Genomic DNA, 14,596 nt, shown 5'->3' on the forward strand with positions numbered 1-14,596 from the left:
TGCAGTGGGTGACTATAACCAATAACACTGTATCATGTATTTGAAAGTTGCAAAGAGCCCTGGAGAGTGTGGCTTAATGGATTGAGGGCAGGTTGTGAACCAGGGCTGTGAAACAGGATCGCTGGTTTGATTCCCAGTCAGGGCACTTGCCTGGGTTGCGGGCCAGGTCCCCAGTGGGGGCCACATGTGAGGTAACCACATTGATGTTTCTCTCCTTCTCTTCCCCTCTTTCTAAAAATAAATAAATAAAATCTAAGAAAGTTGCAAAGAGAGATCTTAAATGTTCTCACCACAAAAAGGAAATAGTGAGAAATAGTGACTGCCAAGTGTGGCTCAGTTGGGTGTCATCCTGGGTCACCCGTTCGATTCCAAGTCAGGGCACATGCCTTGGTTATGTATGGGTTCGGTCCCTGACTGGGGCACATTTGAGAGGAACTGGTTGACGTTTCCCTCTCACATTAATGTTTCTCTCCCTCTCTTTCTCCCTCCCTTCCCTCATCTCTCCATCTCTAAAATAAATACAGAAATACATAAAGTGACCATCTGTCGCAGTGGAGGTGGTAGCTAATACTATTGGTGGTAACAATTTTGCAATTTATAAATATACCCACTCAACACCTGTGCACCTGAAACTGACACAGTGCTATGTGTCAGTATCAGAAGGTCTGAGGGGAAACAACAACACTAGGATCGCAAGAAGTCGCAGCTGGAGGCTCCCCAATGGAGCTCCTGCTCCTGTGCGGCTTTCGCCATGGTGTGGGTACATGGTAGGTGCTCACAAGCGTTGTATTTGCGTCTAGCCCTGCAACAGCCCTGTTTTATGGTGCCTTCCTATTTGCTGACCCAGAACCGTGGGTCCATCCTGGGAACCCAGCCCTTCCCCGTGTCCTACCATAGCTTACAGCAATGGGCCCTTCAACACCCTTGCCTTTGACCGTGCCTTCTCAACACTTCCCCATCTAACCACAGGTTTAGAACACCCCTCTGGAGAAGTCCCACCCACCCAACAGACCTCTTTACGTTTCCCTTCAGTCGTCCTGAGGGGAGGGTCACCCACTGCCACCAGCCAGGAATGTCCTTCAGCTCATCCCAGTTTCCTCCTGCCTGTCCAAGGGTGAGGAGAGGGCAGGTGTTGAAGGGGGTGGGAGACCCCCCCAGCACTCCCTGGAGGGAGGAGGGACTGTGGTGGGCACAGCGGAGAAGAGGCCAGCTGAGCACAGAAAGCCAGCCCGAGAAAGGTTTAGCCCCACAATCCAATTCCACTTAATATCCCATTAATAAAGTGCTGTCAACACGAGTTTCCTGTTCAAGTGGATTTGTTAGGAAGGCTTGAGGAGGTCAGAGGTGTATTCCGGCCCTCCTGGGGTGGGGGGACACCAGTGGGACAGGGGTGGGGGACACCTGGGGCACCAGGGCCCCCTCCTCATCCTCTCTCTGCTGCAGTCCAAACAGGCTCTCAGGATGGGGTTTGTCATACTTCTGTCCCTGTCAACCTGTGGTGGCTCACGGAGGGGCTCTATCACGCTGGGGTATGTGTGTCTCTTAATAAACATCCGGCCCTGGCTGGTGTAGCTCAGTGGATAGAGTGTGGGCCTGTGAACCAGACGATCAAGGTTCGATTCCCAGTCAGGGCACATGCCTGGGCTGCAGGCCAGTTCCAGCAGGGAACACACGAGAGGCAACCGTACATTAATATTCCTCTCCCTCTCTTCTTCCCTTCCCCTCTAAAGATAAATGAATAAAATATTAAATAAAAATAAAAATAAACATCCAGTCACTGAGTCAGAGAGTGTGCTTTTCTTTTTCTTTAAGATTTTATTTATTTATTTTTAGAGAGAGGGGAAGGGAAGGAGAAAGAGAGTTGGAGAAACATCAGTGTGTGGTTGCCCCTTGTGTGGCCCCCACGGGGGACCTGGCCTGTGCCCTGACTGGGAACTGAACCGGCAACCCCTTGGTTCGCAGCCCACACTCAATCCACTGAGCTACACCAGCCAGGGCCAGAGTGTGCTTTTAACATGGGGGAGTCAGACTTGTACCTGAAGGTGGGGTGGTGGTGTTCCCAGGTGTGGGGAGCGTGTGTGTCAGAGCCCCTAAAGTCCCCCCATGAAAGGGCACCCACAAGGCCAGCCCTGGGGCAACCGCGGGAAAGCCTGAAGATCTGGGGCAGAGCCTCAGCCCTCTTCCATGGCAACTTGGGGTGACCCTGCATAGTCAACATGGCTGTTGTCTGCCCATCTCTGCTCCCCTGCATGAGTTACTGCTAAGCTTTCCCCCCTCCCAGGGACAGAGGCCTGACTCCCCCTGGGTCCCTTAGCAGCCAAACTATATGGGGAACCTTCAGGGGAAGCTTGGCCAGAGCTTGCAATCGAGTGGTCTCCATGGATCAGGCACAGAGAGGGGGCTGTCCTGATGTCGTCTCTGAATCCATGGAGCTGAGGTAGGGGGCAATGAGGCAAGGCTGGGAGAGCGGCTGTGGGAAAGTGGGAGCTAATATTATCCCCATTTCCCCATGACATAAACAGGGGCTTGGGGAGTTCAAGAAACAAAGCCAAAGCCAAGACCTCATTGTAGTGAGGGACAGTCTGAGAGAGAACCCCAGTTCTGACCCCAGAACCCAGGCAGGGGCTGTGGGAGATGCCTACATCTCAGCTGGAAGCTTGAGGCGCGCAGCTTGGGCTTGGAGGGGTCTGCAGGAAGGGATGGGGCACAAGTGGAGAGGGCGGGGGTCAGGCCTTGGGCCCTGTCCCCGCCCGGTGGGTGGGTGGTGAGCTGGGTGGGTGAGACCAGGGGAGGGGGAGGAGGCCTGGGGACTGAGGAGGGCAGGGCTGGGCTTTCAGTCCTATTGTGAGCCCTTTTAATTCGTGCAAATGAGGGTTTTTAATTTGTTATTCTGGGTTTTACTTCTATTACCATCTCATTTGCCTCTAAACCCTATTTTCCCCCAGCCTGGACAGAATTCCACTTGATGCATTAGGACTAATTCTCCTCCCAAAGGGTCGGATGTTTTCTCCCCACACAAAAGTCGCTTATTTTGGATAAAGAGACGATTAGATTTATCTTTAATATTTTAATGGCAGCTGGGATTAGTGAGCCCACAGCCCTGACGGGGGCCGTTCACCGTGGATTAGGTTCTGATAAACTCTCAGATGGGGACCCCCCCACCCCACTCTCTGTTTTCCACAAAGTGCTTTTTATTATTTTTTTTTGTCGGGAAAAAATTCCCTTGTCTTTTGGAGCATCATAAATTCCATTTGCTGTTTTCTATTAAATCAAGTTGATTAAACTTGTTGTGACTCTTTGCACATAGATCTTTTTAATTTTAACGTCTCCAGCATAAAATCTTTAATGGTGCAATTCGAAATGGCTGCAGTATACAGTACAGGCCTCAGCAAAACAGATGGAGATGAGGGTCTGCTGGGGAGGGGGCCTGCCCGAAGGGGTAGAGTCGGGAGCAGGCACAGACCTCCAGGAGAAGGTAGAGAATATCTCCCGAGGGGCCCAGAGAGGCCCAGGTTCCACTGCCTGCTCTGTCACCTCCTAGCATCAGGGCTTGGGCAGTAACCTTAGCCCATGTTCAATGAAGTGCTGGCCTTGTGCCTGCCACTGTGTGTGCATTGTCCATAGCCCTTACCAGGAGGCTCAGAGAGGCCCCTTGCTCAGTCAAGGTCACACAGCACGCTGGTGGCAGTGGTGGAGTCCAGGCTGTCCCTGGATGGTAGAACCTCGCTCACCACATGTGGCCTCACAAGTGACATGGGTGACCAGCACCACCCTGGCTCACGGGCACTTGGAAAAATTAGACAAGACCCACAAGCAGCTTTGGAAATGGTAGAGGCCGGGCTCTCCTGGGAGCATGGGGGCTGGTGAGCTGGGCCCATCTGGGGCTCTGAGGCCCTGGCATCACTGGGGAGAGCTGATTTTTGGGACCCTGGGAAGCTCCCCTAACTTCAGGGTCGGTGGGAGACACACAGGGCCTGGGCTCCCCCTCCCTCCAGCCGCCCAGTCCTCCAGCCCGCAACCTCAGTCTTTGCTCCCTGCCCCTCCACTCTAATCCCGAACCTCATCAAGTCCCTGGAAGGGTTGATCCACAGGAGCAAATCCCTCATTCGGAGGGACAAAATCAGCTTAATTTGCAGCAATTTGCAGCAGGTCTTTGCCAGGATTTGAATATCAAATTATCCCACAGCCCTGGGAGGCCTCCCCCAGCCACAATACGGATGAATATGCTGGAGATTGTCGAGGGAGTGACCGAGGCTGCAGCTGGGCTGGGTGTGCGTGGAGTGGAGACCCAGAGGGGACAGAGGGTGCTGGGGAAGGTGAGGTCACAGTCAGCCCCCATTCCAGGAGGGCGCCCCACCTCCCGGGTCTGGGGGAAGGGCGTGGGAAGCTCCTGTTTTGAGACTTACCAAGGGTCTTGTCAGCTATACAGATTCCCAGGCTCCCTCCCCACACATAAGGAATCAAGATTTTCATGACCAGAAAAGTTGGAAAAATTCTGGAGTAGCTCAGTTAGCTGACCAGCAAACCCTGACACAATGGATACATCCTCACATTTTGAGGAAACCAGCCTCTGGCGTCCACCCCGTCCATCCCCAGCCCCTGGCACCGAAGACCACGTTCCTTTTGCTGTCTGCTTGGGGTGGCCTGGATGCCGAGTCAGCTGCTGCAAGGGCTCGTCTGCCTTCCCTCCCCGTGCCTGCCGGGCCTGGCCCCACCTACTTCTGTGCACACTCAGGCCCGGCCCACAGCTTCCAGTGTAGACCTTGTGGGACACACTGGCCAGACCCTAGCCGTGGGGTGAGACTCCTCTCACAGGCACATCATGCCCCTGGAAGCTGTGAGCCTCTTTGGGGAGGGCTGGGCTCCAGGTCTGGCCCCGAGCAGCACTTTTGTCAGTGTTGGGTGAAACATCATCACAGCGTGTGCCCATTTGGGACATTCAGGGTGCAGCATCCGGGGCTGCCAAGAGAGCCCCGTGCAGGCCCATCTGCCCATCCCACACCACCAACACATGGATGAGAAGTTCTGTCCCCGTCCTCAGAGAATCCACAGCTGGGGAGAAAACCACGCATGTGCCGTGACAAGCAGCATTCACTATGTGCTAGACACAGTTGTAAGTGCCTTTCTCCTATTCGCCCATCTCATCCTCATAAAAACCCTACGAGGTAGGAAATATTATTAAATGTATCTACTGTATAGATGGGAAAACTGAGGCACTGGAGATCAGTAGCATGCCCGAGGTCACAGTCATGTGTGGCGGGCCCAGGATTCACACTCAGGCAGTCGGACTTGGAGCCTGGCCTTTGAACCACTTTGCTCCAGGGCCTCTCCAGCCTCCTCCAGCCACCACGATTTGTTTATGGGTATTGCACCTCCGTAAGTGACTTGCCTTATTTTTAAAGGCATGACCACAGTGTTTGGGGAACACAGGCAGGAGCACTGAGCCTCTACTAGGGCAATCACAGGAGACTTTTGGGAGGAAGCTTCTTTGTGTTGTCGGGCACCGATTGTATACCTGGCACCGGTAATGCAGAGGTGACAAAGCCACGGTCCCTGTGCTGGGAGGGGGTCACACACTGAGGGATGAACACCTGTAAGTGGGTGTTATAAGTGCCCTGACAGAGAAATCACAGGGCACTATGGAAGCACTGGGGAGACCCCAAAGCTAGGTGGATCGGGGCAGGCTTCCTGGAGGAGGTGTACATGAGCTGAGACTGAAAGGATGAATGGGAATCTCAGAGACACACCCCCTCCAGTAGGTCCAGTTATTGGGGTGAGGGTGAGGGGGCCCAGAGGGGCCACCAGGCACGTTCACCCTCTTTGTCTCAGCCAGTTTCTCCTCCATGGCACTTTCTTGGCACAACCAACCCCAGCCTTTTCTCTGACCACCTATCCCAGACAGAGAGGTCCCCTTCTGGAGAGTTCTTTGTCCCCAACTCCTGTGTGTTCCCTGAAGGCAGGGCCTGAGCACCAGGATCCTAAACCTGTGCCTAGCAGGGCCGGGGCTGGGGCTGTTTGGTTGGCAGCGGTGGCCTCGGGGAAGCCCAGGGGTTTGATCTGAGGGTCCCTAGAATTTAGAGCAGGAATGGCTCCCAGAAACCATACAAGCCCATTTAGAAAGAAGGAGTGAGGCCCAGGGAACTCACAGGAGTTGCCTGGGATTTCAATTCCTGGCCTGCAGGGCCCCAATCATCTCTGTCGGGTGGTCTTGCCCCCACCCCTGGTTCTATTCTAACTCCTGTCCCCACCTTGTCCGATGGTGGCCAGGGGAGCCCTTCCTGAATAACGATGGTATTGGCTCAGATTAAGGGCAACTAGCTGGCTCTTGGCTTTTCCTTTTTATATAACAACTAATCTTCTTCTAATCAGCCATTATTAAATTATATTCCATTTTTAATTCATTCACAGATCACCGTTGGGACAGCTGGATGGATAATTGGGGAGAGATAATTTATGTAAATGAGGAGCAGCAGAAGGTAGGGGAGAGGGCCCCTCCTGCACCAGGCTGCGGAGGGGCAGTGACTGGCCCTGCCTAGAGACAGGCGGCTGGGGGTGCGGGGGGATTGGGACCTGTCATGGGGCCTCAGGGCTCCTGACTGGTTCTCCCTCAGCATTGCTGTGAATGCTTCTGGAAATGGGGAACCCGCTGCTTTTGGGGGGCAGCTCTCAGATATCAGCTCTCCTTGTTGGACGTGGATCCTGAGAGGCATAGAATGCCCTGGAGAATTCGAGTCACATCTGTGTTCGATTCCAGGCTCATCATGGGTGGCTGTCTCTTAACCTTAGTTCCCGGTTTGCAAACTGGGCCTATTACTGATAACTTCTCATGAGAGGAGGGTGAGGTTTAAGAACCTGGTGCGAGGAAGAGCTCAATACCAAGTATACACCGTGGATTCTGCCACTAGTGGAGGATTCTGTATGCCAATTAAATCTGCCTACCTCTAACATCTGCCCCTCGGCCCTGGGGCTGCATCGCAGTAACAATAAACCTACTCCCTCGGCGCAGCTGACATGTCCCTCCCACTGATAATAATCACGTCAGCAATGACACCTTGGAGCATTCCCTCTGGGTCAGGTGCTGTGCAAAGTGCTTGCTAGACAGCATCTCCCTGAGTCATCAGAACTGCACATAGTGGGTGCTCTTTTCTCCACCTTACAGATGAAATAGTGTGCCAGAGCTCTCTTAGAAAAGTACAGGAGGCTCATGAAGCCTTGGGCCCAGCTGGAGGCCAGTTGGGGAAAATGCCTTGGGGACTGGCGACAGGGGCAGGGCTTGCAGGGGAGGTGGCTGAAGGAAGTTTACACTCCAGGCCTGCTGGCTGTCCCTTTGGGGCCCCAGGAACTGGGCACCAGTGGGTACAGGTGGCTGATAGGGCCCGTGGGGGGCGAGGTCTGCATGTGGCAGGCTGGCAGGGGCCGGTGGGGAGGATCTTGGCCCATTCCCAGAGGGAGGCAGGGGATTAGAGACAGTTAGGGAGGGTGGTCCCAGAGGGTCCAGGCAGAGTAATGGGATTAGCCCTCCCGGGCAGCAGTGAAAGTTATTAGTGTGTGGGGCCTCTGGCCGCCCACCAGAGGCTGCAGCTGTCACCCATCCCTGGGGAGAGAGACAGCGGCAGCCCCCCACCCCCATCTTGGGCAGGCTGGCACCCTCTGCCCCCAACAGGCTTTCCTGCTGTGATCATCTGTGAAGGGGCTGGCCTGCTAGCCTTGGCTTCCTGCCTACCCTTGGCAGACTGGGCCACCCACACAGAGTACACCCTAGCATGGCCTTGTGCCTCAGTCTCCCCACCTGGATAGAAGGCTACAGTAAGAATGCTTGAAACACTCTGAGGGAGAACCCCTGAGGCATGGAAGTCTGAGCCAGGGCCCCTTGGTTTCCGGTTCTGCCAAGCCTTAGCTGTGCAATGCCATACACGTCTGTTAGTCTCTCTCTGTCCTAAATTGTAACATGGGGGCATAGCATGTCAGGGTTTTCCCAGGGAAGGCCAGGGCAGGGACCAGAGCACAGCGTCAGACCCTGGCTGGAGTTCAGGGTGCTGGGCACCTCCCCGAGGTGGGAGGCACACAGGGAGAGGGCCTGAGGCCTAACAATTGGAGGGGTCACGTCTTGGTGGAACCTCGCAGGGCCTGCCTGCGGCAAGAGCCTCAGGGAGCTGCAGAGGCCGCTCCCGACTCCCTCTAGTGGTGAAGGCGCGGAAGTTCATCTTCAGGAAGGACTCACGAGTCAGTGCCAGGTCCTCCTTCCTCGCAGGTGCCCAGGGGAGGGATGCCAAGGGCCCTAAAAGTCTTCCCCTTCTAACAAATGCCTGACTCCATCGAGACGGCAGCTTTCCTTTGGCTGGTATGTCAGTCTTTGAAAATGGAAATGCTAGGAGTGGAGCTCATCACAGAACATCTTACCCACTGCCGGAGCCCCGCAGACCTCGTTTGGACAGCGAACGCCAATCAGCCGGTGCTGCGTGGGGCGTGGAAGAACCTCCGAGGTGAGAGCCTGTAATTTGACAGGTGGACTGGGTGAGCGGCTTCACCGTGTCGATGGGAATAACCCCAGTACATGTAAAACAATCCCCAGACTCCCCCGCGGTAGCACTTCTATTCCTCCCATATGAAAGGGACCTACATACTGGCCCCAAGCTGTTAGGCGCTCAGCAATGCTTTCGCGTGAAGCGACACTTCATTATTTTCAACATCTATGTGTTTTAAAATTATTTTAAAATAAACATCTTTAGAACAGCTATAAATGTACAGAACTGTGAAGATGGTACAAAGTTCTCTCACGCCCCACATCCAAATACCCCTGTGATCTGCCTCTGACATTAATATGGTATATTTGTTACAATCGATGAACCAAGACTGACGCTTCATTATTTACTAAAGTCTGTCCTCCAGTCGTATTTTCATTTTTACTTCATGCCTTTTTAAAAAAATATTTTATTTATTTTTAGAGAGAGGGGAAGGGAAAGAGAAAGAGAGGGAGAGACACATTAATGTGTGGTTGCCTCTCATGCACCCCCTACTGGGGACCTGGCCTGCAACCCAGGCAGGTGCCCTGACTGGGAATTGAACTGGCGACCCTTTGGTTCACAGGCTGGCACTCAATCCACTGAGCCACACCGGCCAGAACTATTTTGTGTCTTTTCTTCTGTTCCTACTCAGGATTCCACATGACATTTAGTCATCATGTCTCCTCAGGGCCCTCTTGCCTGGGAAGAGTATGCAAGTTTGAAAAGAAAAAGAAAATACACCCCCATGTAATGGGATGCTGACCTGCTAATACTGCACATTCTGAGCCGGAACAATCTCCAAGACAAGAATAGTATGAAAAGGAAGACGCAGGACAGTATCTTTTACCTCCACTTGTGAAAAATAAGTATATAAACAATTTTCTAACCTTTAAAAAGGTGTCTGAAAAACTGGTCATTGGCTGGCTACAAGAGAGGAAACCTGTTGTGGCTGGAGAACAGGGGCATGAGGGATGTCTACATCTTCCTCTCTACTCTTCTGTGTTAGTTGGTTTTAAAAACTGAATGTAGGCATTACCTATCTTGGTACATAGTTCACTAAACAGCACACACAGGTGTGATATGTCCACTGCCCCGCTCACTTCCTGGGCCCCCACACTGTCAGTGGGGTGCGGTCATCTACCAGCCCGGACTCTGTGAGGGTGTCTCTGCAGGTAGGTGCTCCCGTGGCGCTTTGGGACCCACTGGCCCTCCTGGCCTGTCAGGTGTTTTTCCACCCTGGGGGCTGGGGCTCCCTCTCTGTCGCAGGTCAGCATGTGTCAGGGTGCTGTGGGTGGGTGGGTTCTAGGTAGGACGCAGGTATGTATGGGTGCCTGGCTTTGCTTAAGTAAGAAAGGCGGGCAGGGACCGCAGCATGTGGGGGTCTTGTGGGACCTGGGTCAGGATGGGCCCCAGAAAGGCTGCAAGCGCAGCTTCTCTCCAGTGCTGCTGCCTTCCCTCCCTGCTGCCTGGCTGGCTAAGCACTTCCATCCCAAGGCCGCCCCCCAGCTCCCAAATGTGTGTCTCCTCCATTCAAGCCCAGATGGAACTCTTGGTCTCACCTCCAACAGTTCCAGAGGGATAAATATGTTTGGGCTTAAAGCAAGTTGCAGGTATGTGCAAGTTTTCATACACATACGTGTCTCCACATACATGTCCGTACAAAATAGGGAGAAACTACCTCTCACAGACCTCTCCCAAGGCTTGCCATGCACTCAGCACCAGCCTAGACATTTGGGGACACAAAATAGAGAGCAGCAGGCCTGTCTCCCAGGAGGTAGAGCACACACGGGTATGATTTCATGGGTTTTAGGAAGGCCTCCCTCTCCTGGAAACCCACTTCGTTTGGTTAATTTATGGGTTCTATCCCCATGGAATTCAGCTCTCCTAGGAGTGCTCCGAGTTCAGGCAAGTGTTGTGAAGGTTCCCAGATCCCTACAGAAAAGTTTCTTGGCATGACACTGAAGGCCACTTGAGGTCCCGCCCCACTCACTATGCAAGGGGCACCATCTTTTGCTGTGGTTCTGACAGTGTACTTACTCAGGGCACTGCTGGAATCCTCCTGTCTCCTGCATGCTTCTGAGCCTTTACCTATGCTGTTCCTTCTGCCTGGGATGCATTGCCTCTTTTGGGGAGGCAGCATCCACCTCATCCCTACCTTCCTGACCCCAGGCAAAGACCTGCTCTCTCATGGTGTCCACATCTGGCTTTGCCACTCCCACCAGCATGCGGTAGGTACTTAATACCCCACCTCCCTCTGTTCCCCACTCCTCCAGAGCACGCATTAATGATGAGTAGTGTCTACCCAGCCATCTTCCCTTTACACTGTGAGCTTTAATTAGTGGGCACACTATCTATTTGCTAAATGACTGAGGGGTTTAACCAGGGAGGGGGAAGATGTTTCCTGGCTTGCAGAGCTGCGGCTGAGGACTGCATTGTCCCAGGAGGCAGGGAGAGGGAGAAATTTGGCAGGTTGATCGCAGGGGTGGTTGGGGTGGGGAGAAGGGGCAGAACTGGCATGGGTATGGAGGCATTTGACCATCACTGGGGGCACAGATGTACCCAGCTGGCCCCCAGCCTTACCCTGCTTTGTGACAAGAGGGTGGGCACCCTGTTCAGGTCCAGAACCATGGCTGGGAGGCATCAACTCAGTGCCCATGGGCTGCCTGGAGACCCCCTCTTGTTTGGGTTCTGCAGCCCAAGACCCAAGGTGGGAGGGCCCCTCACTGGCCCCTCTTCTTGCTCGCTAGGGATGTGTGGTCACTTCATGTGGCACCTCCATATGGCACCCAGGTCCCCTTGTATGAGTGGAGAGGATGCCCAAGCCCTGTGCCCTTTGAGGTGCTGGAGATGGGAGGGGTCGAGAGGGGTTGGAGCTGGGACATCCCAGCATCCAGCAGCTGTGTGTCCTAGGCAGCCCATGCATATTTCTCAGGAGTGCACTGCGGCCTGTAGGCTGCCTGGGGGCTCAGAGATTGGGGACACATTACAGAGCTTAAGCAGTTCTTAGGTGAGGCACTTCTGGGCACCCGCCCACCACCACTGGCACGACTACTAAATCCACTGAACACTTACCACGTGGCAGGTGCTTCACAGGTAGAATCTCATTTAATCCTCACAAACACCCAATAGGGTCTTAAAAAGTTATCCTCGTTTCGATTTTCAGTGATGAAAACTACGGCTCAGAGAAGTGAAGTTGCTTCCCAGGGTCACAGAGCTCAGGAATGGCAGGGCGAGGACTGGAGGCCAGCTCTGCCTGCCCACACGGGCCTGACCTGGCCTCCACCCCCACCGGCCCTGGGCCCAGCTCCCAGCCAGCTCCCACGAGCCTGGAGCTAGGCTTCCTGGCCTGAAGCCCTCCCTTTGCTGAGGCCTTCCTGTGCCAGGCCACAGAGTTCCCACTGCCCCCTTCCCCGCAGTTGTCCCACCTGCCTCCAAGCTCTGCACCTCCTTTCCACAAGGTGAAGTCCACCCAGCTGCCCAGGAGGCCCACGGAGTCCCTGGTGCCCAGGGCCAATGGTGTGCAGGGGGCCTCAGTGCCCCTCACCGGGCTGGAAGCTGAGCCCGGTGGGGAGGAGGGCCTGGTGCACGGCCTGATCCTAACCAAGTTTGCCAGGCCCGGCTTTTCTCATGGCTCACACACAATGGCCGGCTTTGTGCCCACCTGCCGATAATGCTTAATTAGGCGAGGAGTTGATTAATTTGAGGTAATTGACAGCTAATTACAGGCCCACAAGCTCATTAACTTGACATCTTGTCTTCATGAATTGGCCAAGTAGGGTCAGGTGACGGAAGTCGTTGTGTCTCCCTCTCCAGCCTCTTAGGCTGAGGTGGTAGCCTGGGAGGGCCGCAGCACAGGTGGGGCACCCCAAGGCTGTGAATGGAGGGAACCAAGGCCATGAGGGGGAAGGCTCAGGGATGGAGGTGTGTGACCTTGACCCTAGGAAGGAGAGAGTGACCAGGAATGGAGGGCTCATGGCATGGGGGCAAAGGCTGAAGAGAGGTGGGGCAACTACTACGGGGAGGGGAACACCCTGAGTCTATGCAGGGGGAGGGGGCTGTGTGGGGAGCCTGCTGGTAAAGAGCACAGGCTCTGGAGTGAGACAGACCTGGGGTCGCACCCCCAGTTCCACTACTAACCAGCTGAATGACCATGAATGGGTTAGCTCATCGCTAAGCCTCGGACTTCTCATCTGTAAAATGGGAATAACAAAAGCCACTACCTCATGAGATTGTTACGAAGAGTCCACTGAAGTAAAGGGTGTACCCGGGGGCCTGGTGAAGGCCCGAGTAAACGTTAAGCACTCCTGGCAGCAGGACGGAGTGATGGGAAGAGGGAGTAAGTGGGGGGGGGCGGCATTGTGGTGGGGGGCCCCTCCCAAGAGGAGCCCGTTACTCTGCGGAAAACCTGGTAACGCATTGCTGAGGGTGCAGGGAAGAGACCTCATTGCTATAACCACTTTAGGGGGCAATTCAGTAATACATATTAAAGTATATAGACACTAAATACATATTAGATACTAAAATAAGAAATGTACATCGTCCTTGAGGTACCAATTCCCTCACACTAATCTATTCTACAGATATATTTGTACACACACAAAGACTTAAATACAAGCGTACTTGTACATCCGAACAAAGAGTGTACTAGCAAAGGACTGGAAACAGCCTAAATGTCCGTCACAGGAACTGGCTATGTAAATTGCGGTACATCCCTGCAGTGGGAGGTACGTGGCTGTTAAGTCCATAGGAACAAGACCCAGAATAAATTAAGTGGGAAAAAAGCAAGCTGCAGGATTGGGATAGCTCCCACAGGCTGGTATGCAGTGTCCAGAGAGTAAAGGGCAGGAAGGAGATGTATTTTCCACAATCTGCTCATTTTAAAGATGGTTTGTGTTTTTTAACCTCTCCAAAAACTACTTTAGAATTAAAAACCAACAGAACTTTTTTTTAACAGATGAAATCAAACTTGAAATTTGAATTCATAGCAGAACGGCCCTTGCGGAACTGCAGGTAGGGAGAGAGGCGTGTTAGAGATGTAGGCAGCTCACCTGGAATGCCAGTTCTCTTGGGAAGGAGTCCCTGAAGGACCCAGGAGTCAAGACGCACACCTTTGGCTTTGAGATCAGAGGCCAGCTCCAGCCAGGAAGACCTTACTTAAAAGCCTCAGGTGCCCAGAGGCCACGGACTCAGACGCCCACCTGGCGGCTCTGCACTGAGGGCCTCCAGCACGAAACTTTGCAAACCACACTTTTGACAGGTTCCATCAGTCACAGCACCTTCTCCACACACTGCACAAATGCTTTTTTGCATTTCAGTTGTGTTTTTACCTTTCTTGAAATAATAAACTGTAACATATTGAAAATGTTGCACACTTTCTTCCATCTTCAATATTAAAATGGCCACGCAAAAATATCCTAATTTTGATGTTTTTAAAAAATGAACACTGATACAACATCTGTCACCACACACGCTAACAAAATTGTTTTGAACGAAGTTAAAGACAGCTAAGCTCTACCAGAGCCATTGTATGGAAAAGAACACATTTTTTTGGCCAACCCAGTATATACTTGTAAGTGGAATTAATGGAGACTGTATTGCTGAGGGTCACTAAGACTTGGTGACTCGACTTTCCGAGCAGTAAGGTTTTGAGGGGGGAAGGGGAGTCCGTTTTGGAAGTCCCCTCGAGGAACTGTGTGCCTCCGGTGCCTGCGGAGGGCAGAGAGTTGCCCCTAAGGAAACAAGGGTGGGGGAGAGAGCCACATGAAGAACCACAGTGCGGCTCTCAACTATCAAGGCCATGATGGCAATGACCTCGAACGTGTGTCTCCGTGAATGCAGGCTGGGAGGACAGGCAAATACAGATTTTATAGGGTAGAGTAACTACAAGGAAGAAACCTAAAGGTCTCAGTGGACTTTTGTCAAACACGTTGCAAAATACTATCAAATGATATCTCATTGACCCTTCCAGCGACCTGGCGGGGTGGGCACTTTTTTCCTATCACTGAGGAGAAAGCCAAACCCAACAAGGCTACGAATCCTGCCCGAGGCTGCAAAACTACGAAGCAGCAGAGCCTGGATTCAAAGTAGAGGGA

Source organism: Sturnira hondurensis, unplaced genomic scaffold (genome assembly GCF_014824575.4).
Source record: "Sturnira hondurensis isolate 20B ecotype Veracruz unplaced genomic scaffold, ASM1482457v3 Scaffold0021143, whole genome shotgun sequence".
Taxonomy (NCBI): Eukaryota; Metazoa; Chordata; class Mammalia; order Chiroptera; family Phyllostomidae; genus Sturnira; species Sturnira hondurensis.